General features: G+C 29.8%; 1 protein-coding gene and 1 long non-coding RNA gene across 5 annotated transcripts in view; both read right to left on the reverse strand.

Annotated features, from left to right (window-relative positions):
* LOC122517546 lies at positions 1-27,675 on the reverse strand. Its single transcript, XR_006303888.1, has 2 exons — positions 27,621-27,675; positions 1-244 (listed from the first exon to the last, which is right to left on the reverse strand). It is a non-coding gene; the product is annotated as an uncharacterized LOC122517546 (long non-coding RNA).
* LOC122517523 (protein gustavus) overlaps positions 1-27,773 on the reverse strand; it is a gene marked incomplete in the record, with an annotated part of 197,359 nt that overhangs the window by 64,777 nt on the left and 104,809 nt on the right.

A 27,773-nucleotide genomic window follows, 5' to 3' on the forward strand; every position in this document is an offset into this window, starting at 1 on the left:
TTTTCCTTTTCGTGTGTATATTTTGAACGAGAACTTTACTTCGAGTACAGTGAGAGGGAGAGGGAGGGAGAGACGGAGAGAAAAAGAAAATGAGGTCGACCTCGAAAATCCTTTAATTCTTTCATATTTCTACTCACGTACCTTCTTTTTTATTTTTTCAATCGTGCGTCATCGTTGTTAGTAGATTTTTTGTTTTTGCTAATTTTATAAGTTGTATTTATCGTCTAATCATTTAGATTCTTACCTGAAACATATTGAAAGCAAAAAAAAAATACAAATTAGTATTAATAATAATAATAACAGTAATATGATGTTGATAATAATTATAATAATTATTGTAATAAATCCTAATGATTTTGAACATAAATATTTTCCTATATATTAAAATTATATGTTACGTTTCTTTTTGCTTTTTAATGAATATTCTTGCAATGAGAATAAATGTGGTAGCGGTAAATATTTAAAATAAAAAATTATTTTGAATTAATAGTAATATTCGTAACAATTGTCATAATAATTCTCAATAATGTGCTTATATAATTCTTTTTTTTAACACCCCCCCCCCCTCTATCCCCTTTCACATATATTTTTTTATTTTATATATATATTTATTATTTATCTTCTTCGTTTTCTATCCAGTCGTTGAATGTGAGAAAGAATAAAACAAAAGATAAGAAAAACAAATAAGAGAAGTAGAGGGTAGGGGAGGGAGAGGATAGTAAAACTGGCTTTTTCATAACGAAGAAAAAATGTAAGGATTTATTTTTCTACAATGAGAGAGACTCTTTTCTTACATTCAATTGATTTTTGTAATATTTCTTTGACAATTATTCCAAAATAATTACTCATATGAATATTCATGGTTTAACGTTCTCTCTCTTTCTCCAATAAATTTCAACAATTTATTCATTTATATATAAATGTGTATGTATATATAGATGTATATGTGTGTGTGTGTGTAGAAAAAAAATCTATGTTAGTAATAACTGGAAGGCAAAAGTGTATGTGAAAGGTATACGTCGACGTAATTAATCTATCGGATAGATGAATTTAGATGGTCGGAACAAAGCACACACACACGTGTACATACATACACATACACGCACATTCTTGTCATATCTTTCAATGTAAATGGAGAGATAAAAAGGAAAATAAAAATATTCGTGTTAGTTTCGCGTGTATATATGTGGACGTATAAGTGCACGTTTTGTGTGTATGTGTGTGTGTGTGTGTATGAGAAAACCAGTTTTTCGATTTTAAACGAAATAAGATAAGATTTATTAATATTATACATTGTTATAATAAAATTAACGTTCATTTTATATATAACCAGCACATAAACATACAAATATATAGATAATAATAAAATTTAATAATTATAATATATATATAATGTACACGTTGATTAATGAATTTATATATTAATTTTTTTCTTAAATGATATAATAAATGTACGTTTGAATTTAAAAATAGAATAATATAAATGAATAAAACGAACGAGACGAGTGAATATATTAAAAATAAAATAAAAAAAATATAATCAAGATCTTAACTAACAGGATGAATGATGTTCCTGTGGAATGTTATAAAGGTTAAGGACTCGAGTTCGATAGCCTGATCAAGAACGAAAGAAATAAAGAAAGAAAGAAAAAAAAAGATGGGAGAAATCAGGTGAAAGACAGGTCGTAGCAGAAATAAATAAAAGGACAAAACAAAAAATTCATTCGAAGTCGTCGTAGTCGTCGTCGTCGTCGTCATCGTCGTCGTCGTCGAATTATTTGAATGTTTTTCGTTTATTCGCAGGTACTTTATTTTTTTCTCTATTTTTTCTTTTCTTTTTTTTTTCTCTTTCGGTGAAAGGATTCGAAAGGAATCGTAAATAATACGAATTTCTAAAATCATTGATTCTAACGGCGAAATGATGCTTGACAATCGACCAAAAGTATCAAATTTATAATTATAATATAAAATAATTAAAGAATATGAAAAAAAATATTTATACAAAATGTTTTGTAAATAATGTTGCAAAATTAAATAAAAAACATATTACGTAACAATAAATAATATAAATTAAAAAATAAATAAAAAATATATATAAAAATAAATAATAAAATATAAATAAATAATATAATAAAAGTAAAATATAAAATAAAATAGCTAAATAAAATAAATAAAATAAATAAATAGCATATAAATAAAAATAAATAAAATAAAGAATGAAAAAAAACAAAATAAAACACGACGAAAATAATAATAAAAAAGAATAAAAAATAAAATTAAAGAACACATTTTCGCGAATAATTTTTGGTTAACCCGATAGAGAGAAAGAGAGTTGATTCTTAAAAAAAAAAAAACAACAAAAAAAAAAAAAGAAAAAGAAAGAAAAAAAGGTTTAAAACGATTAGTTCGTCGGTACGAACCACTAACGACTACTTTTCTATTCGTTAAATGAACCGTAACGATTTGTGATTACATCTAAATAGAATATCCATGATACATTAGTAATACGTTAGCAAGTTTAACACCTGGGTGTCGTAGTCCGGTGAAATTAGCGAACGCGTTTACGTTAGTTAAGTTTAATTAATCGATCTAAAGAAAAGAAGGAAGTGTGATTGCAATGATCGTTACTACATTTAATGATAATTACTACGATAATAACGATAACGATAAAAATATAATTACTACACAATTATGATAATGATAATGATTATAATGATAATATTATTATTATTAGATGTATCAACGTGAAAGTAATCGAGGAATACTTGACAAATTTTCAATAACCGACAAAAACTATCCCAAGATATGTTATATTATCGTGTTATAAAAGATGATATAGTGAAAGAGCAAAAATAAAGATAATGAAAGAGTATTTTAGATAGAAAGAGATAGAACTAGCGACTAGACACGCGTGTCCTTGTGTCGTTAACACGATTAAACGTTACTCAACTTTGTCTCGGTGTCGTTGTGCCTACATTAATCCACGGTAAGTGTAAGTGCAGTGTCTTGCAAAATCTATCCGATCGATTCTATTCGATTCGATTCTATTCGATTCCACCTCCGTAAAAAGCATGAAACACCACTCTCTTCCATGTACAAAAACAAAATAATAAAAAACGGAAAACAAAAAAAAAAACAAAATAAAATAAAATAAAATAAAAAAAATAAAAGAAATGATTTTCATATTATATTTGATTATTCTGTTCAATTACTTTTATCGATATTACATTTTTTTTTTTCTACGAATAATATCGTGAATCAGCTGATTGTGAATGAATGGAAAAGAGAGAGAGAGAGAGAGAGAGAGAGGTAGAAGAGACCTTCGTCATAGAATTTAGTGGAACTGATTGGGTCTGGCGAAATCAAACCTTTTTTCCCCTCTCTTTTCTGACAAATATTTTTTTTTTGTTCGTTCAATCAAATTCTTTGTCGGATCTTTTAATGAAAAAGGCCTTGAATTTTTTTTTCTTTCTCATATTTTTTTTTTTTTTCTTTTGGGATGATATTTGTCAATTCTATATATTCGATCTTTCATAATTTCGTTTAACATTTTCTTTTTCTTCATATCTTTTTATAATCATTATTCTTATAAATTTGTATCCGCGAATCTTACTCCATTGCTTGTTACTTTAACTTTTTTTTTTTAACCCTTTCAATGCTACGGGCGCATATATGCATCCAGTAAGAGCCAATTGTACGGTGTCTATGGACGCATATAAGCGTTTGTCAATTTTTCCTACCACCCTCGTGCTTTAGATTCTTCTTTTTCTTTTATTCAATCAACGTAGTGGAAACTATCGAAAAACAAGTAATCAGTCTACGTGGATTATTTCTACAGGTTACATCCAACGCTCGAAAGGGTTCATTATATTTAATTTCAATTCTTATCACAGACAATCTCGTACGAATATATTATTAAAAGATAATAATAGATAGATAGATAGATTGGAATAAGGAAATATAAATATATATATATATATAACTCAAGAATATGAGCTAAGTTAGACGATGATCTTTTACAATACTCGAACCACGTTAAAGAAGCTAATCTGTTGTAATTAATCTTAATGTTGAAAGAAAGAAAGAAAGAAAGAATGAAAGAGAAAGAGAGAGAGAGAGAGAAGGATTGAGAAGATAAAAAGAGACAGGTTGATGTCGTCTGTGTGACACGCGAGTAGCCAGTGCAGTAACCAATGAATGAGCTGGAGAGTGAGTGTCGTGGTGCAAGGACGTGAAGTCTCATAGAATCAATTCTCTCCCTCTCTCTCTTTCTCTCTCTCTCTTCCTTTAACTCTTTTTTTCTTTTTCTCTATTTCTCACACTCAAATACACTAATACAAACAGAACACGTAGACACATTTCCCCACTTAATAAGAAATTAAGCTAATCGTCGTGTGTATGCCTTTTACTCTCGACCCATATCACGCCTACTGTCCTCGCTGCTATTTATTGTTTTTTCCTTCTTCTTCTTCTTGTTTATATTTGTTTACCAAATATACATTTTTATTTGGCTTTATTTATTTTTCTTTCTTATATTTAAATACCTCCCCTCTCCACTCCACTCCACTCCACCCACCCAAGAAAAATAAATTATTATTCTGTTTTTTTAATTAGAAATGTTTTCTTGATTTCGCATAATTTTGTAACGCGATTTAATTGCTTTCTTTTTTTTTTTTTTTTTTCTTGTAATATAAATCACGTAAATAAGAAAATACAGATGAACGGTGGACAGATTCGTTTGGGTGATTATTACAAAAATATTTTCGAAAAATTGGCAAACGAAATTTATATGAAGAAATATTTTATAATTAAGCGTGTATTTTAAGATTGAAATAATATTTCTTCGATAAAATCCGCAAATGCGCGCGCGCGATTTATATGAAAATGAAAATATATATATAGAATTAAAATATATATGAGCCGTGTTTATTTTTAAAGTAACCTAAGTAAGTTCATTTCTTTTTTTGTTGACCACGATAATATGTGTAGAACTGGAAATTAATTGTAAAGAAAACATTTTGCAGAAAAAGAAAAAGAAAAAGTAATGTAAAAAAAAAATAAAGAGAAAACAAAATGCTTGACGTTTAATAATCCAAAATTAAATATCAATATAATTGATAAATTTAATCGTACCATCGTGTTCGAACGAATGATCGAACCATAATTATAAAAAATATTTCAAAAATCGACAATATTACGTAAAAAACAAAAATACCTGACCAATCATCATTCTTAAACGAATATGATGATGATGATGATGACGACGATGACGACGACGATGACGTCGACGAAAACGAAGATGATGATGAAGATGTTTTAGTGCACCATATCAAACTAATGATCGGACAGGTAACTAAAACCTAGATTGTGTTAAAACAGAAGGTGTAAACGTACAGCTTAAGGCACCGTTTAAGTACTCTCAACGTGACATGGTTGGCGGTTTGGTATTTAGGAAAGGCCAGCCGACCAATGTCACAACCCGTTTGAAAGGCGCTAGAAACTATAAGGCACAGGTGAACACATAAGACTGATCAACGTTTATATCTCTTTCTTTTTCTCTCTCTCTCTCTCACTTTTTCATTCTTTCTTTCATTTTCATCTATCTATATATCTATTACCGATCTCTTGGATCAACGACGACAAAGGTTGACGCGTTGCGATAGGAATGATTGTCCGGTGATCAAGGACCGTAGTAAATATCGATCGATGGTCGGCCACTTAATGCTGTGAAAGTCCTCGAAGGAAATAAACATTATTATACTTCTATATTTTATCATTGCTAATAACCATTTTCCAACGGTTATATCATTCTCATGCTTAATACTAGACAGATTGAAATTTAGTATATGTATATACTTATATCATCCAAAAGCAATCAATAATATACAATATTAATATAATTAAATTAAATATAATAATAATATAATATAATAATTTAATAATATATATATTTATAATTTTATATATTTTAGTATTTTATATATATTTTATTTTATATATATAATAATATATATAATGTATATACTTATATCATCCAAAAGCAATCAATAATATATAATATTAATATAATAAAATTAAATATAATAATAATATAATATAATGTAATTATATATTATATAATATATTGTATTATTGATTAATAATGATAAAATGAATAATTATAATACGATATAATAATAACCATTTCCCAATGATTATATCATTCTCAAGATTAACACTAGAAAAACTGAAATTTAGAGAAACTGAATTTATGACCGAAAAGAAGTCTAATAATATAATATTAATAAATGCACTTATATCGTGTATACAAATTAACATTTTCTCTAAACGAAATAAAGAAACAGTCAAAATGATTTCCTTGAAAAATCTAGTTTAACAAACGCATACGTTGGATCGGGGAAAAAGTTTCTTCGTAATTTCCCGATAGATGATTTTCAAATCGCATTACTTCGGTGATATTCTTCGGTGATAATGATGAATAACGATGAATATTTTTAAAAAATTAAATAGAAACAATTTATACAATATATATATATATATATATATATATATACTAAGATACTTTTGAGATATTATTCTCATGATTAAAATATAACGATGCAAGTATCGCATTTAATCCTAACTAACGAACAAAATATTTTTTAATATACAATCTACTCGAGAGAACAACTATTATATATATATATTTTTTGTTGTTGTTGTTCTTGAAAAAGAAATGTAAATCTAGTTGGAAGATTGCAACAAAAGGATCGATTAAGGCTGTAAAAAAAAAAAAAAAAAAAGAAAAAAAAATATTGTAGAAGTAGAATAGGTAAGACAGTTAACCGCATTTCCCATGGATTATAAAATGCAATAGAATTCACCCTGAGAGAGTGAAGTTGAGAAACGAACATCGAGATAGAAGAACTCTTTCCATTCTTTCCATCTTTCTTTCTCATCAGTTTGGTCTGTGCGTTGTTAGAGGTTTGAACCTTTGAAGGAAGAAGGTTCGTAGTAAATCGGATGGTTTTTTGGTGATAACCGGTTCGACCGGTTCTCTTATTCAGCCGAAACCATGAAGAAAAGGCCCGGGGCTCTTGGTGAACACGGTGCCCCCCTGAAGAGCGAAAGGTAACTTTTGTTTCGACGAGGTCACGTCTTCCTATGGCGAAGGAAAGACACTCTCGTTACGACAGAACAACGTTCGAGCCAGTCGTCTTACGTTTAAGGTTTAATCTCCTCGATATGTATAAATGTATGCATGTATATACATATGTGTCCCCTGTTTGTATCCATCTCTGTCTTTCTAATCGTTTTCTTTACGAGAACATAACTCTTGATTTTCTTCTACCCTTTTCTTTCATGATCCACGAAATACTGGTTCTATCTATATGTGTCGCGTTGTTTCTTTTGTTAATAAAGAATACCATATATATATATATATATATTGCAGGATGAGTTTATATGCAACTGTTCATTTTATTATACCCTTTATTTAAATTTTATAATCTTCGAACACTTTTGTATGATTAAAAATATCTTTCCTTCTATCCTTTTCTTCATGATCCACGAATCTATCTATATGTGTTGTGTTGTTTCTTTTGTTAATAAAGAATACCATGTATGTATGCATTTATTTATATATACATATATTGCAGGATGTGTTGATATGCAACTGTTCATTTTATTATACCCTTTATTTAAATTTTATAATCTTCGAATACTTTTGTATGATTAAAAATATCTTTGATATTTTATTTATTATATTTCAAATAAATTGTTTTTTTCTTGTTGGTTCTATCTATATGTGTTGTTTCTTTTGTTAATAAAGAATACCATGTATATATTGCAGGATGTGTTGATATGCAACTGTTCATTTTATTATACCCTTTATTTAAATTTTATAATCTTCGAACACTTTTGTATGATTAAAAATATCTTTGATATTTTATTTATTATATTTCAAATAAATTGTTTATTTCTTGTTGGTTCTATCTATATGTGTTGTTTCTTTTGTTAATAAAGAATACCATGTATTTATGCATTTATTTATATATACATATATTGCAGGATGTGTTGATATGCAACTGTGATTTTATTATACCCTTTATTTAAATTTTATAATCTTCGAACACTTTTGTATGATTAAAAATATCTTTGATATTTTATTTATTATATTTCAAATAAATTGTTTTTTTTCTTGTTGGTTCTATCTATATGTGTTGTGTTGTTTCTTTTGTTAATAAAGAATACCATGTATTTATGCATTTATTTATATATACATATATTGCAGGATGTGTTGATATGCAACTGTTCATTCTATTATACCCTTTATTTAAATTTTATAATCTTCGAACACTTTTGTATGATTAAAAATATCTTTGATATTTTATTTATTATATTTCAAATAAATTGTTTAACTGTTGATTTTCTTCTATCCTTTTCTTCATAATCCACGAATCTATCTATATGTGTTGTGTTGTTTCTTTTGTTAATAAAGAATATCATGTATGTATGCATTTATATATCTATATATATTGCAGGATGAATTTATATGCAACTATTGATTTTATTATATCTTTTATTTGAATTTTATAATCTTCGAACATTTTTGTATGATTAAGAATGTCATTGATATTTTATTTGTTATATCTCAATTGTAGAACACCATGCATATTGTAAGAAGATAAATTTTAGATCAGGATAAAGATTGTATGTCAGGATGTTTATTGAAAGAGAACGGTATTTGTGGAATTTGCAAAATGAGGCTGATGAGAATTAACCAGTAAAAGCTTTCATGGAGAATCATCGTTCATCGTCTTCTTCTTGATCGGCATAGCAATCGTGATATCGCGTGTGGTATTATAACGACGCCTTAAGGAAACTAGGACACCGTAGAAATTGCGAAGTTGGGCCTTGGATTACGCGTAGGTGCAGGAAACACTTTTCCCCAGTTCTCTTTGCTTTTCACTCTTTGCTTTGTAAAGAAATCGTTTCTAAGAAAATTATGATCGAGTCCTATCAAAAGACAGCCACGTGGGTATCCGACGGAAACGAAAATTATACCTTTCTCCAAACAAAACTTTATTATATCGAAGATAAAAAAAGAAAAAAATATATATTTCCTTTTACGATATATTATATACTCGTGACTCGTTTGCGAAACTAAAAAAAAAAGAAAATAATCAACTTTTATTCATTTTTATAATAATTTATTGATATTTTATACTTTTATTTTATATTTCAAATTAATTCCTATTGATTTTTATTGGATTTACGATTGTTCAATGACAACATATTAATATATCTAATAAATATATAATAATTAAAATAATAAATTAATAGATAAGTGGGAAAAATTATGAACGTAAAAAGCAACAAATTTCTCTCCATCAAATTTCCTTTTCATTCAGATCGCGCATCAAAACTTGTCGTCGTATAATATTTAAAGAAAAAAAAAACAAAAATAAATTCTATCTATATTCCAAAAAGATAATAAATGAAATAATATCCAGTACAGGATTGGTTTTCAAAAAAAAAGAAAAGAATCGTTGGAAAAATATGAACCCAAATAGAAAAAAAAATGGAAAACAAATTGTAATTGATCAGTTTCTCATTGAAATATAATACGATGAAAAAAATACCGTTTCTTTTTTTCTCGCACTCTTAGTTCGATATACGTTTAAATAATTAGGCATGTTGATAAAGGATTTTAATTAGGATTGTACCACTAAACGTAGATAGTTTAGTATCCAATGAGGAAGAATAGTCGATTATAACGCTTCCGATGACAGTGTCGTCATTATCGTCCTTATTATTCCGTAAGCATTCTGAGTATTGCTCAGCTTCGAGTTTAATAACGTCTGCTACAGGATCACACCCTTCTCCTTCATTTTCAACCCTATATATATATATATATATCAACATCAATATATATACATCTACACATACACACACATATATATTTATGTATTTCACATAAATGGAGATTATACACAGATACAAGAGGATGATACCTGACAAAGATTAATTAAACTCTCAACTACAGTTTCTGCAGACAAAATGGCAGACTTCATTATCTTCGAGAACACATCATATTTCTAATTAAATTATATTCGATTAAATTAAATCTAATCGTATGAAATTAAATTAAATATAAACGAATACACGTGTTATCCTGCCAATTAATCCTTACGATCTTTACCCTAAGAATGATTAATATTTAAATAAATCGAACAAATGATAAATAATTCAATTAAGCAAACTGAAATATATTATTTTATTATATTATTTATTTATTAATATTATATTATATTTATTTATTAATATTATATAATATATTATTTTATTTATTATATTTATTATTTTATTTTATTCCGATAAAATTCTCTGCTAATTGCGTAAAGATCTTCTAAAAAAAAAAAAACAAATAGACGAAAAAGGTAAAATATTGCAAATTTTTGTTCAAAAGTAAAATAAAACACACACATGTACACATACACGCATAAATAAATATACAAGTTCAGGTCAAACGAGAAAGCAAGAAGATATTTGTAAGAAGGCTTACGTAAGGCTTACAAGGTGAGAGAACCTTTAAGGGAATTTCCCTTAAAGGGTTTCGTTGTCGAACCGAAGGACGATCTAAACTTGAAGGGAGACGCGTGAGAGAAATAAAAAAAAAAGAAGGAAGGAAAGAGAGAAAGAAAGAAGGTTGGGGGGTCGGGAGGGGTGGGAAGGGATATGATTAAAGGGACAGCTTGACCATGAAGCAGACACGCTATATGAATGTGTGGAAAGGGTCAGACAAGGGGTGGCCCTTTTCCATTGTCCATCTTCCGACAAAGGATATGTATATCTAACTATCTCTCTCTCTCTTTCTCTCTCTCTCTCTTTCTCTATCTTCTCTTTCTCTATCTTTTTTTTTTCCTTTATTTCTATGTCGAATTTTGACCAAAGTACAACCGTCCATCTGTAAGTCTCCCCCCTCCCATCTCCTTTTTTTTCTATCCCTTCCCATTAATCCTAGAAGTCCCTAATTTCCAGATCAATCCGAGTCGAATTTTTTAGCATAATCTTTTTTACGGTCCACTTCAACCCTTCTTTTTTTTCTTTAGTTTTCTAACTATTATTTTTAATGTGATAAAATATTCTTTTTATAACTATTTCTTCTTAACTTTTTTATCCGTGTGTACGTATATGCGTATGTGAGTATTTTTTTCGAGCAATTATAATGAGTATTGGATAATTATTATAAATGGTATAATTAATAATATTCATATAAATAAAAATTTGACAACGCATATGTAATTTTGATAATTCAATTGGTTTTGGATATAATTATCTAATTATACAATAATAATAGCTATTATTAATGTTTCGTATTAACAAATCTGTGTGAACAGTTAATAGAATAGAAATAGGAGAAAAAGATTTTATTGGCAAGCGGCAAACAAGTTTTTCTCCATCGATCTAACGCGTTATCTTAATATCACGAGTATAATTCAATTAAACTAGTATGCAATTAACGTTCGTCGAGGATATTTTGCAGTCATTTTTTTTTCTCAAGTATTTCGGTCAGAAGTTGTCCCGACGACGTATTTTGCAAACGTTTCAGATATTTTTTCTTTTTTTTCTATTTTTTTTTCTTCTTCGAAAGTATGTCATCATTTTTTACGATCTAGACCGAATTTCACCAAGGATTTTTTTCTCAACGATGAATTAATTATCATATATATATATTTTTTTTTTCTGATCTTCATATTTTGCATTTCAGTACAATAAAACAAAAATAATTTAATTCAAATAAATATATTTATCATATAGAAACTTATATGTATATATTTTTTTTTCTAATCTTCACATAATATGTTTTGTATTAATATTATATAATAAAAAAAATAAATAATAAAAAAATATAATTTAATTAAAATAAATATATTTATTATATATATATAAACTTCCATGAATTTTATTAATCAATTAGCCTCTATACATACATGTTTTCTAATTTTCACATTTTGTATTAATATAATATAATACGTATAATTTTATTTATTTATACGTAAACGTATAAATAAATGTTTAATGTTAAATTTATTAATGTTTTAGCCGAAAAATAAAAACGAACGAGTACAAATTGCAAACGAATAAAATAATAATATATTATCTAAATAAACACACGATAAAATCTATTTTCTCATGTTAATTCATCTTGCACAAAGCTATATATATGCGTATTATCACAAACGGTTGTGTAACCGGACACATTAAACGTTTCAAGTGGTGGAATCGTTACGATCCGTCTTCTAAATAAACCTTGGCATTTGCCGTTAGATCATTCTTGAAGAAAAGTCCTACAAACAACGATGATCTTACAAACTACTTTTGCGGCTTTCCTACTTCTTTAGGAAATTGGGCACACACAATGAACGAGAAGAGGACGATCCCCAATATAATACCGCAAAGTAACGTAAAGAAAAATTTATCTCTGTCTCGCCTCCTCGTTCCCAAGGATGATCAAACATAGATAAGAAAAAGGAACAAACAAAAAAGAAAAAAGCAGAAGAATTCGTACGAAAGGAAAAAGAAAAAGAAATGATCTGTCAACCAACGTTACCAATCCACGCACGCACCTATTTTATTTTATTCTTTTTTTTTCTTCCCCATAAATCATCCAAACCGTTATAACGCACAACTTTCTAATACCTTCTAATACTTACTCCATCTTTTATTCTTCGAGAATTACAAATTATACAAACGCACGAGCTTTCACTCCCACACACACGCATACACACCCAGGCAAGCAGCAGGACACACATACACATGTATATATATGTTTCATGTAATTTACGTTCTACATCCCTCTCTCTCCCACCCCCTTCCCCCCTTCTTTCCTCATTATAGATATTAAAAATAAAATCAATTTAACGAATACATTATGAGAGATATATGATTGTATTTAACGATGTGATTAAAAACGATAAAAGAAACAAAAATTTCGAAACATACGATAATATTGTATTTAAGTATATGTGTAATAAGTATATATGTATTTATTTGTCTGTGTGTGTCTGTGTGTGTGTGTGTATTTAAATAGTACGAGTATAGTAATCGATCGAAAACTCGACACAACTAACCGAGAAGACTCGATCTTGATATATATCGGTGATTATCAAAGCCGATGGGATCACGCGAGACCGTATGCGGGAAACCTTGTGAAAGTTACATCACCAAGGCTAACACAGCTATCATTACACGCATTAGATGTCCGCATAGACATTATTCTTAGGAACTACGCTCGATGCATCACAGATTCACTTATGCATGCATACGTACATTAGTAAGTAATATGTGTTTGCGTCTGTGTGTATCTTTTCATGATTTTAAGAAAGAAAGAAAGGGAGAGAGAGAGAGAAGGAAAATATGAGTTGTCTTATATATTGTAACAAATTCGTAAAATAATGTTGAAATTATTAGACCGAATCCTAGAAATGTGTTTTGTTTTTAATGATTATTATTATCGGTTTAATGTTAATTAATTGGAATCAATTAAAATGAAAGGAAATATAGTTTATGTTACTTTTTTTCCTGATGAGTATGAGTAAGAAATATAATTCGTTGATTGATGGTAAAAAAATAAGAAAAAAATAAAATAATATGTAAGGTAGATGAAATAGATTTTATTTATTTATTTATTTATGTATGTGTGTATATTTATTATTGCATGCATGTTCGTGTTCACGCATAAGTTCTACGAACTGGAGTGAGAATGTTATATTGCTCGTTATTATGATACGGCAATTAGTAAGCATGATTCCTTATCTTTCTTGTACCGTTTATCGTTAACTTTCTATGCTGAATAATATATTATATTTTCTTTTCTTTTCTTTCTTTATTTTATATTCTATTCATTTTCTTATTATTTTTCTTAATTTAATTTTAAGTATAAATAAATTGATTATCAATTGGCGCGTAAAGTATTTGAACGACGTGTAACACGTTTGTGGAAAATTCGGAGGTCAATTTTATTAGAAAAAAAAAAAAAAAGAAAAAAAAAGAAAACAGAAAAATTTAAATGGTAAACATAAAGAATAATAATAAAAAGAGGAAAGTATAATAAAATGTTAGTGAAGTTCGTGTAGGAAGGACACAACGTTAAAAGTAAGGTGCATGGTTTATGAAAAAGAGAAAGAGAAAGAGAAAGAGAGGGAAAGAGATGAGGAGGAATGGACGTTTCTTATGCATAATTCATGCACGTGCCTTCCACGTATATTTTCGTGTTTAAATATTTGAATACCTCGTTCGTTGCAATACCGAGAGAACGAGTTAGGAAAATATTCCTTCGCTTATTCACCCTGGGCTTCCCAAGGAAAGGAAGAAAGTATTGTAAAAGAAAAGGAGAAAGATGGAAAGAAAGAAATGAGAAAAATCTTTCGCCGTGAAATAAATAAAACGGGTTACAAATCCGGTAAGAATCATTATTAAAAATGTATATTAATAATGTATCAAAAATATGTGAAAATTAACGAACCTTAAATATACGAACGCACAATTTAATATATATAAAATTTATTCACGTATTCTGGTATTCGTATTATTGCTAATCTAAAGATTTGAAATGATATTAATAATTAATTATCATATTTCTTATATATATCTTATATATAGCAATCATGTATAAATCATATACATTTGTATGCATATGAAAAACTAAAAATAATCTTGACAAAAAATATTAGTAATGAATTTTTGGAAAATTATCTATTGTACAAATTTGTATTTTTCCTTCCCACCTACAATATTTTTTCCTACCCCTATATATATATATAATAAATTTAAATTAATATAATAAATATAATATTAATATAAAATTAAATATAATAAATATAATATTAATATAATAAAATATAATAAATTTATATATATTTATATATATTATTATATATTTATATATATAAATGCAATGAAATTAAAATAATACACAAATTTATGTGAATGAAACTGAAAATTTGTTGAAAAAAATAATAAAATATGATAAATACTAAACGCATTTGGATAAATTTATACGTAAAATTAATGAACACGTTTGTTCGTAGATAAGTTCGAATATTTGCTTGATGCGTGGGTGTGTGTGGATGGAAATGATTCAATAGATAAAAACAAATATTTGATTACTAACGCTTTGATGGATTTTCCAAGCTTGTTAGAAGGAGATGAAAATATATGAAATCGGTTAGATCAACGTCGTCGTTTATGAGAATCCGTCGTGGATCGCTTTCAAACGGTACGTACGCAATCGTTCGTTGCTCAACGAATAATAAGGTCGATTAGAAGCATGCGTCATTCATATAACCTCTCCCTCTCAACGAGAACTATACTCTCGGCGTTTATTATCAACTCCTTGTGGTTGATCTTGCCTATGGAAACTTATTTACAAAGGATAATACATATATAAACTAAATAACTTTTTTTTATACTATCTTTCCTTTACATTAGAATCGGTCAAATTTTCGGATACTCAAATATTTTCATAATCCTAATTTGTTTATTATTTTTAATCTCTTATCCTTTTCTATTTCATAATATTTAAATTGATCGAAAGAATGATACGATTTAACACAAATTTTTCCATTAATTCGTTAAAAAGTATTACGTGACGGTAATCGTGATACTATGTATTAAATAGACATACCAAAATTTGCAAAAATTTATTTTACATTCTATATAATAGTAAAACATTTTAAGTATAATTAAATAAATTTTTTTTTTTCCAAATTTTCTTTCTAGTTAATCCATTATCATAATTACCGGACACATACATACTTGCGAACGTATGTATCTGTATGAATATATTATATTTCGTTTCTATTATTTAATATATTTCTATTAAAATTCCAAGATCGTTACGTTAGAAATATAAGCCAATTGTCTATTTCCATTGAAAATGTTCATATAATAAATTAAATAAAGACGATCATCATCCATCTTCTTTCCTACAATGTCACTTAAAACACACATAGAAGAAATTAATAATTGAGCTCGAATATATATTCGAGTATAAATGGTACGTGTGTATATGTATATGTGCGTGTAGATCGTTTCGTTATGGCTCCCATGGTACTTCTCTCTCTCTCTCTCTCTCTCTTTTTCTCTTCTTTTCTATGAACATACATATAGTATACACACATTCATATGTATAGTGTTCGAGCCTCCTCTATGAATCGTCGACGTACCATTTTTAGTACAAAAGAGAAAGAGAGAGGGAACATTCGCTTTCTCTCGTGGCATAAAACGTGGTCTCGAAGAGAAAAAGAGAGAGAGAGAGAGAGAAAAAAAAAGAGAAAAAAAAATTCTGCTTTGGGGTTCGGTAATGGAAGGGACGGAGAACAATGTCGTGTCATCAGACAAGTCGTAAAATATTGCCTGCTTGCAAGATAAGAAATACGATGGTCCAAACAACGAGCTGCTTGTTTCTCCCTCTCTCTCTCTCTCTCTTTCTCTTTTATCCTTTATTTATTTCTTTATTTATTTCCCCGGTTCAATTTTATCAGACAAAACATTTAATTCGAGCATATGTTCCTGGTATTATTTCCTAATTCTTTCAAAACGAATCTCTCGATTAATTAGCGAAAATGAAAATGACATTATAGGCGTGTTTTAATGGTAGACAGATAGAATGGATATAGTTCCTAATCGATAAATCGTATCTTCCTTTTTCTAACGAGTTTAACTTCGAGATACACCTGTCATTCTGTATTAACAAACAACAATGACCAATTCGTAATGATAATTGAAAGCTCCACTGAGTAATATCCCTTTTCGTCGTTGTGTCAACTGTGTCCATGCGTGTACGCATGTTTGTGTGTTTGTGTGTGTGTTGAAGGAACAATACTCGTGAATAGACACATACATACATATATATACAAACGTTACACTAATATCAACTCCTACGACACGACTAATTACACGAACTTAATGAGAGTCTTCAGAGTTTGAAGTGATAAAGATATTTAACTTCAACGATCATCATCATCATCATCATCATCATTAGTCATACGATAGACAATGACTATGATAATAATATTTATTAAAAAGATAAACAATATTTTAATATAGAATATATTTTAAAAAGAATAATTATATAATAATAATAATATATTTTAAAAATATATAAAAAAATATATTTTAAAATATTTTAAAAAGAAATATTTTAATTAGAAGTAAATATGTTATATTAGTCAAAAGTATTACGAATCTAATTTTATAAATTATATCTATTTTTTTAATGTAAAGAATGATAAGCGTTTGGTGAAAAAAAAAGTTTCAATAAAAAATTTATAAATAGAAAGTAAATACAATCGTTAAAATATTACAAAACCAAATTTTAATAGAATTACTTCTATTTTTTAATATAAAGAATGATAAACCTTTACTGAAAGAAATTTCAATAAAAAATTTCTAATTAAAATTAAATATAATCATGTCACGAAAAATATTACAAAACCAAATTTTACAAAATTACTTCTACTTTTAATATAAAGAATGATAAACATTTACTGAAAGAAATTTCAATTAAAAAATTTCTAATTAAAATTAAATATAATCACGTCGAAAAAAAATTACAAAACCAAATGTTACAAATTACTTCTATATTTTTAATATAATTATAAAATCTTACGAATTACAAGTGTACGAAAAAAAAATTGATACAAAAACCGTGCAGGAGAAAGAAAGAAAGAAAGAAAGAAAAAAAAAATAGAGAATAAAAAAGAGAAAAAAAAAAAAGAAAGAAAGAAAGAAAAAGATAGAAATAGGTATAAAGAGAACGAGTTCAATTCACAGAGAGACCACAATCTACTAGAGTTACTTAACGCGATGAAACTCGAACATCAAAAAAAGCACTCGGCAAAGAATTTTCTTTTACACGGATACCGAACGCGTTACTCTATTCATCCCTCTCTCTCTCTCTCTCTCATCCCTTTCCCTATCCACCCCTCCTACTTTTTTTTTTCTAGGGAGAGATCTCCATGACGCCGACAGAGAAAAGCAAGTACGCTCTCGATCTCGATATTCTCTGACTCTCGTTTCAATAGAAGAGGTGGAATAGAAGATGGGGGTGGGTTCCAAGGGGGTAGGATAGGGTAGGATAGGGTAGGTAGATAGCTAAAGGTAGTAACATCAATGGATTCGAATGAGCGTTCCATGCCATCGCACAATAAAGCGACGAAAGGAGAACTTCGGTTAAACGAGCTTTAAAAACCTGTAACGAACGCACTCTTCTCTTTCTCTCTCTCTCTCTCTCGTAAGAGGTAACTAAAGAGAGAGAGAGAAAGAGAGAGGAAAAAATAAAAAAAAAAAGAACGTGCCCTAAAAGTAGTTTCGTGCTTGATCGTGTGTATATACATTTATAGTACACATACGCGTTGTTACTAACACATAAGTTAAGTATATGGATGTATGTGTCATGCGTATACGTATAGTTGAACGGGTGCGTGCACACCCCTTGCTACTCGTGGTGTATCGGAAGTCGTGAGTATTAGGAAAAAAGAGAAAAGAGAGAGAGAGAGAGAGAGTGAGAGAAAAAGAAAAAAAATGAGCGAGTACCTGGTTGGTGGTGCACGCATACTTATGTAGTAGGTACCTGAACAAAACCACCGGTGCAACAGGAGGGATATGCAATATAATATATATATATACTTCTTTCAGAGATAACTTTCTAGTACATCCCACATTACCTTTTAAAAAGGACCATCCTCTCTTACTACATCTTTCTCTCTCTCTCTCTCTCTTTTCCTCTCTTTTTTCTCTGTCTTTTTACCCCTTTTTTTCCCATAGGGGATGATTTTTATACGATACTCGTTTAGTTAATGTTTTATATTTTCCTTTTTTTTTCTTTCGTTATAGATGTTACCGTTAAAACGTGATACTCGTTAATTGAATAAATAATCGAATGAACAATGAAATTATTATATTGATATGTTAAAGTATGAATAAAAAAAAAGGGTAGAATTATGTATATCAATTGTGTAATATAAAAATTGATGAGAGACGAGTTGTGCTAAAGTTTGAAATTGAAATTTGTGATCTTTAGATTAGATACGATAGAAAAATATTATTAACAAAATATTGGTTTTTAATATATTGAAAAGAGATGAACAAAATAATGTATAATTACGTACATTGTTATAGAAATAAATAGAAGACAAATCTAATTTCAATCTCTCTCTTAATTTAATTATTCTCTTTTAAAATTCATATATAATCACGTGTTATTTCGTATAAAACTTTTAAGTTTTTCGTGAATTAATTTGAGAATAATATATGTATATATATGTAATATAATATATATATAATATTTTTATATATAATATAATATATATTTTATATATAATAATAATACATGTATATATAAAACATATAATTAGATAAATTTATGGTAATTTACTAAATTATAAAATTCGATGTATATTTATCATGCATATACGCATATAAGCTATATTATTAATGAGATAAATATGTATACGTGTAGTATATTTAATTAGAATAAACATATGCTCTCTTATTATAAGATTAACATGAAAACTTCATAATATTATCTGCATAATTATCAAATAACGAAGACTGTTGTCTCGATCACGGTTCGAACGTTACTAAATCATTTTGTAAACAATCTGTCTCTTTTTTCACATACGTCATCTTCTACGAAGAATCAACAATAAGAAAATTTTCTTAGAAAGGTCAGAATGTTTATATATATATATTTATTAAGAACGTATGTCGGTCAATGTTATTCGCATTATTAGAATAAATTAATCGTTATTGAATTGATTTTTAAAATGATCTCCGTATGGAGAATTGAATTTTAATATTTCAAGTATGTATATTAAATATCAAATTTTTATCAATGAAACAAGCATATGTGTATATATATATATGTAATATAAAATATTAATATAAAATTTAAAGAATGAAATTGTAATATTTTAAGTATGTACATACATATTTTTATGTCAAGTATGTATATGTGTGTATATATGTATATATTAAATATCAAAATTATGTAATATAAAATATTAATATAAAATTTAAAAAATAAAATTGTAATATTTTAAGTATGTACATACATATTTTTATGTCAAGTATGTATATGTGTGTGTGTGTGTGTATATATATATATACATATTAAATATCAAAATATATATATTAAATATCAAAATTATGTAATATAAAATATTAATATAAAATTTAAAGAATAAAATTGTAATATTTTAAGTATGTACATACATATTTTTATGTCAAGTATGTATGTGTGTGTATATATATATGTATATATATTAAATATCAAAATGTTATCAATGAAATAAACATATATATATATATATAATACGACTATTAGTATGTTAATATAAAATTTAGATAGTAGAATTTTTAATAAAATTTCAATATCTACGTATATATATGTCTATGTGTATATATTACCATTGCAAAACTCATTTCTCGTAAAATGTGTCGTTGCATGTAAGATAAAGAAAGAAAGAGAGTAATATCATTAAAAAAAAAATTAACTCAAATGAGATGATATAAATCAAGCAAAAAAAGAAAGAAAAAAAAGAGAGAGAGAGAGAAAGAGACAGACACATTTTGAAGTTGAAATTCAGTTGAAGCCTCGAGTAGCAGCAAACACGAAAATAGGATTAATTAGTAGCGTGAAAGCAAAATCCCAGAGCCTCGTCGATACGCTCTCGATTCTAACCGTTTGGACATTTACACAACTACATATACATATATATGTCTGATAATACGTGGATGTGTGTGTGAGGGGTGGGGGTATGGAGGAAATCAACGGCGGATTATCGCAATGGCAACCGTTCCTGTGAGAGAGTGAGAGAGTATGAGAGTTAAGAGGAAGAGGATATAGGGAATGAAGAGAAGAGGGTGAAGAGAGAAGGGAGAGTTCGTTGACACGAACGTAGCATAATGGTTCGATCCATGTGATGGTAGTTTGTGGTGATATGGTTGTGGTGATGCTAACGACGGATAAAAGGAGGGTGGTTTTCACCCTGTATTTTCTGCAAGCGTTATTCCTATAGAACAGGAAGTAGGAGGATAGATAGATAGATTGTATGAGATGAGTAGATAGATAAATAGATAGATAGATAGATAGAGAGAGATAGAGAGAGAGAGAGAGAGAGAAAGATAGTAATCGATTATTCTAACTTCGAATGTTCTTCGTTTGCATAATATTATGGAAAAATGCATGACGTTAATGTAATAATATATATATGAGTATATTAATAATGTATAATGATACAACAAATTATTGTACTCGATTGTTTTTTATCGCAATTATCATTAATATTATTTGGGTTTAAAAATCATTTTTAATCAGTTAAATAAAATATATATAAAAATTTGGCGCATTGTGATTAACGTTGAAAAGATATCCAAAAATTTATTATATTCTATACGATTTTTCCAATGTATTACCTTTTTTTCTTTGTTTTAATATTTTTTATTATTGAACGAAATAAAAAAAACACACACAGAAAGAGAGAGAGAGAGAAAGATGAGATTGGGGTTGAATTCGGAGTTTGGTTTTGGGGTATATGCCAGTCACGGAGGGATGATGTTCCAGCAACGAATTTCTCCCTCTTTCGTGTTTCAACTTTATTCCCTCCCCCAACCCCCTCTCTCTCTTTCTCTCTCTTTCTGTCTCTCCCGTTCAACTCTCTTTTCATATTCCATACACCCCCGCAAGGATCAATACAACGCACTGTGGTGCTGGTTATCATGCCGATACTCTCGGTACTCTCTGGGCATTCATAAAAAACCTTTCGTGAAATCGTACAAGGGGGTAAGGACCCACCCAAACAACTAACTAACCAACCAGCCAACCACCCACCCATCCATCCATCCACCAAAACCATCGTCCCTTACTCTTGCACTTTCTTTTTTCTTTTCTTTTCTTTTTCTTTTCCTTTTTCTTTTTTTATTTTTATTCAAACAACAATAATTATTCTATGGATAACGAGCCACGAAAAAGAAAGAATATTCCCAGTTCGCAATTAGGCGTAGCCATATCGACAAGGGTTGTGGGTTCTCCCTTCGCCCCGACCCTTCTTTTTACTTTTCTTTTTGTCTCTCTCTCTCTCTCTCTTTCACTCTTTTATTTTTCTTGCTTTTCGAAGAGATAAAAAAGGGGGATGAGAGTCTTTCAAACGAATTCTCCCGATCTCCCGTACGTCGAAAGATTTCAACCTATTAAACGATTGATAATAAAAAAAAGAAAAACAATTTCCAATTTTCACACACATTTTCCTACCCCTTATCCCTTTATTTTTTATTTTTCTCAGTTCCAATAATTTTTTTTCTTTTTATAAATCATTTTCTTTCAAACATTACGAATTATTAGATATACTCCCCCTCCACCCTTTCCCCCACTCTCAGGAATTTGAAACATACACGATCGAACGATAAGAATGATACGTAACAAAAGGAATATAAGAAAAATTTGATGACACGAATAAAGAAAATATTATCTTAAATATCTGACGGATATTTCATTTAATGAAAAAAAGAAAAAACAATTATTAAAACAATATATCGATTATTTTCCAATATTACGGAAACTATACTTTGAAAATATACCTAAAAGATTAATTCCTTGTTTTACCTGCTAACTTTTAATAATAATAGTAATAATAATAATAATAATAATAATTACACGTAACCAAAGCAAGAAAATATCTAAAACAACTGAACCACGAGTCATGCTCGTGGTTATTGTTTTCGGTCCCAATTTTCTTACCCATTAGTCTAACTCGTTGTTGTAAGGCAAGAAATTGAACAAGAAAACACACCCCTAAAAGATCTTCTTACAACATAACCTAACACAATTCTTTCTTACCTAAAAAGATTATCTCAAAAATGTTGTGTAAAGAACATCTAAGCAATATAATAACTATCTAACTCATTGCTAAACTTATCCGTCGAATGTGTCCAACTTGAATTAAATGCAAAGAAAATTACAGATAAAAAAAGAAAAATAAACAGAGACAAACAAACAAATATTTCCCGATGAAGAAAATTCGCATAAACTTTTAGATTGGAATCCATCAAGTTTGCTTATATATCGTTGATATACGAGCGATCTGATCAAAAAATTCACATAGCGAAATGTCAGAGTAGATACCAAATACGTCGGTGAAATACCAAATATATTTAGGTTTATTCTCATACATTAATATTTTGGTCATACACCAAGCGACCACGTGAATCTTGACATTCTCCAATTTCAATCTTTCACTGTACACACACACACACACACATATATATATATATAAATGTGTTAGTCTAGACGACGCAAGAAATATTCGCTTTATAAATATTCCATCACCGAGATTAAGTATCTTCGAGGTAGTGAAACGCGACGGGAAAAGAGAAGAGAACAGATAGAAGGGAAAGAGAAGAAGAGGGGGGAGGGAGGGGGGAGGGGGGGAGGTAGAACCAGGTATAGGAAACTAAACGGAAGCTGCTGAATTTACACCATCATCTACTGGGAGATCGAGAGAGAAAGGGAAATAATATGCGTATGTGTGTGGTATGTGCGTGATGTGTGAGAAAGAGAGAGAGAGAAAGAGAGAGGATACCATATAACGTAGTGGTATCCAATGGGAAACGTTGACGGTGGTAAAGCCGACGAAAGCTTTATCTATTCTGGGACAATATCGCGAAATGGCAGTAGGGCTGGCCAAACTCCCTGTCCCCCTCCCCACCCTCCTGCCCCTGACCCCTGACTCCTGACCGCCCCGTAAGCTCGAACGTCGACAATCATGGCTGCGGTATATTACTATAGTACGTCATCGTTCTCTTTCCTATGGTTATATAGAGAATAGTATGGTGAATCAGAGAGAAAGAGATAGAAAAATAATAAACGAGGGTGGTCTAATTACTAGGAACGCGATTGAACGATTGCGATTATTATTATTAGGTGAAATTATTGTATGACCATAATAAAAGATAACACATATGACGATTAGTTTGTTTTATTTCGGATAAAATAATTATCTTAAGTAATATTATAATACGATAATGATAGTTTGTTTTATTTAGTTTCTGATTAATCGAAAAAAAAAAGAAAAAAGAAGAATAAAAATAATGATGAATAATAAACGGTAAGCGTAAATAGTTATAATATGTGTGAATAATCATAAACGTAAAGAGGAATAATAGTAATGCGACGAGGATTAATTTAGAAAAATTAAATAAAAAAAAAAGAAATACACGTGAGATTATGAACGCATCTCGAACGTTGCATTATTGCGAGATTTTTTCTTTTTTTTTTGCAATATATAAGAAGCACGTTTTAAACCTCGATAACATTCTACTTGTCGCTTGTTTATTTTCTTCTTGTTTTCTTTTTTTTTGTTTTTTTTCTTTTCTTATTATTTGTCCCAATTTCTGACAAAACATAAATAACGTTACGTGCAAAATTCAAAATCATTGGAAATCACTGGAATCTAGTAGAAATTCATTTAAACGTCAATAATAATTTCAGCGTAAGAGACAAACAATGGAAATCGGCGTATTACGCATTTTAATTTAATATTTGATTGTAGAGGAATTAAAAAAAAAAAAGAAAAAATGATAATATAAGATAAGATAAGATAAGATATTAATTAATCTAGATCTTTTATTATTTGTCAACGAAAAGGGACATTGCACTCGGTAAGAGTAAGGAATAGAAGCAGCAGTAGCATCACCATACACCACCATCACCACCATCACCACCACTACTACCATCACCATTTCCTCGTAAAGCGTGTGTTAACGTTGAGCTCAAAGTACTTTGGAAGAGATGCTAAACGAAGCAGAAAATCATGGCAAAGCTTGAACCTATGACGCAGCGTGTTAGAGAGGAAAAAAGAGAGGAAGGGAAGGGAAGGAGAGGAAAAGAGAGAGAGATAGAAAGTGTCCCTTGGTAGGGACAGCTTTTGGGCAAGCTTCCAATTTGGATCTGTTTTGCGTTTGAAACTGACATTAAAGACGTGAAAAGATGGAAGGAAGGAAGGAAGGAAGGAAGGGTCGTATCGAAAAAGAAAGAAAAGGTATCCATACTAATGAAGAAGATTAATTAACAAACCTAACTAAAAAGAAAAGAGAGAAGGGGGGGATAAGAAAAAGCAACCGTACAAACAAAAAATTCAATATAAATAAAAGGTATCGGATATATCTAATCACTTTCTTATAGCAGCAACTTTCAGAACGAATTACGAAAGGTAATGGATAGGGGGAGGGGGGTGTAATAGGGGAGTTCTAAAAAACATTAGAAAGATGCACTTTGCAGTAATTGTACATTTAAGTTTAATTGAAATGAAAAGAAATAATTATAGAAACACAAATTATTGCGTAAACAATAGCGACGGGAACTTGATTGAGTGTAAAAATAAATAAAAAAAAAACATAAATGAAAGAGAAGGAGAGAGAGAGACAGACAGACAGACAGACAGTAAATTTATAATTTCCGACGAGTAAGGAAGAAAAAGCATTGCCTTTTTTTTTTAACGACAACAAATTGTAGAAATATTTCACCATTGATGAAATCGATCAAAAGGATTTGCAAAGTAAAAAATTCTATTGAAATCGACTCGAAACATCGAGTCCTTTCGATCCACGCATCGGCCCTCCACCCCTCCACTGTTCCCCCGCAGCCTCCTCCTCCTCTTCCCCACTCTCCTGTCATATTTGCACATTGGATGAAAATTCTTGTTCCTCTTTGCCATCGGGAATTTCGTTCGCGGAAACTTCGAGGACTTCGTTAACTGAGAAAACTGGATGAGGGGGTGGGAAGAGGGGTGGGTCGGAGGGGCTCGGCAGGGGCGCCAGCGGAAAAGAGAAAACAGAGAGGGTAGGAAAAAGAAAAACAGAAAGAGAGAGAGAGAGAGAGAGAGATCGTTTCTACAGCTTCTCACCCTTCTCCGAAACCAACCCTACAACCCCCAAAGTACCCCTTTCACCGCTGTTATCCCTCTTGCTGTACCCCCCCCCGTCCCTCCTCGTCACCCCTCTTACAATCCAACCACGAATTCGTGTGCCGCCTCAGGCACAAAACTTTACGGCCGTCGCACGTTCGTTTTCCCCGACTGCAGTCTGAATAATCGCGCGAAATAATTGAAACGGAATGCTTAATTTAGAGTCGTCGGATTTCTCTCTCTCTCTCTCTCTCTCTCTCTGTTTCTTTCTCTCTTTCTTTCTCTTTAGAAGTTCTCGAAGCTCTTGTGAAAAATTACGCCCCTAACTCGTTCATTCGTTGGAATCGAAAGGATTGCGCTTCAGGGTGATCGTGGTGGAGGTGGTGGTGGTGGTGGTGGCGTGGCGGTGGTCTCTCTTTTCCTCTTTCCGACGATTCAGAAACTCGAAAGAGCTCGGAATCGAGTTTCGATAATATTCCGAAGTAGAAAATTCAATTAACGGTGGTAGGACGGGCATGGTGGGGGTGTTCGGGCTCGGGGAAATGGCGTATCTAACGAAAAATGTTTATCTTCGCGGAAAATCGAGGCTAATTATGAAATGCTAACGAGATGTGATCGTATAAACGCGTATGTATGCGTGTACATATGTGTGTGTGTGTATGTGTGTATGCTCTTTCGTTCACGAGTTATTACTTTTTTCCCTCTCGTTTTTTGCGTTGTTTTCTTTCAAAACCGCAAAAAATGAAATGTAGGAGAAAAAATAAAAAGACGAGTGGAAAAGTGAGATTCGAAAAAGAAGAAAAAAAAAGACAAGAGAAGGAAAAATTGAGGAGGAGGCGGCACGGAGGGAGGGAGGGAGGGAGGGGATGGGTGAGATTTTTTTCTCTTCCCCCTTCTCTTTTTTTTAATTTAACTCGAATCCCGATAGTTCGAATAAAAAGTTTCTTTCGTATTTTCACGATGGGTACTCGGTACTCGCATAACTATGATAATATCGAACAACAAAATCAACCAACAAACGAGTTGAACGCAGTTCGAGATATCGATAATAAGGAATTAGAATAATCGATCGATAATGTAAAATACGTGACGCGAAAAAAAACGTTTTCTAAAGTATCGAAAATTACGAATAAATATTTATTTTTCTCCTACCTCGTCCTTCCCCCCCATCCCACACCCTCGAAAGAAATATTTATTATACGATTCGATCTTGTGTTGAGATATCAATCGGTAATTTTTTTTTTTCCTATTCGTTGGATATCGTAAAAAAATGAAAAGACACGATCGTATGGGGATTCGCGTATGGGTGTCGTGACTTTTAACGCGATTTACATAATGCACGAAGTTTATGTGTAGTGTGCTGAGATAATAACACGTCGGTTAGGCACGTACGTATTTATGTACGCACGCACGCACGCACGCACGTACGCAGCTGTCAAAAACAGCTGTTAGCATGTGTTGTGTTGTGTTGTGTTGCGTCCGGTTAAAAACGTCAGATGAAATATAGAAAACGATTCTATGAAGTAGTTGTTAATCAAACGATCAACGATCGAGATAAATATTTAAATGATTACTTACATTCTTTATTATATTCTATCTCTCATTAGAAAAATTAGATATACCCCTTTTTGCTTTTATGTTAATCGAATAGGATAATAAATTATTACTCACTAAAGGTACTACAACTGCCAATGAATCATAGAATCGAGCGTATAAGATCTTACCTGAAACAAAGAAATATTCATTTTTTTAATTAAATACGATGAATAGTTATTGCAATCATCGTTATTATTATTATTATTATTATTATTATTATTATTATAA

The sequence above is a fragment of the Polistes fuscatus genome, unplaced genomic scaffold, assembly GCF_010416935.1.
Source record: "Polistes fuscatus isolate 324 unplaced genomic scaffold, CU_Pfus_HIC Scaffold1, whole genome shotgun sequence".
NCBI lineage: Eukaryota > Metazoa > Arthropoda > Insecta > Hymenoptera > Vespidae > Polistes > Polistes fuscatus.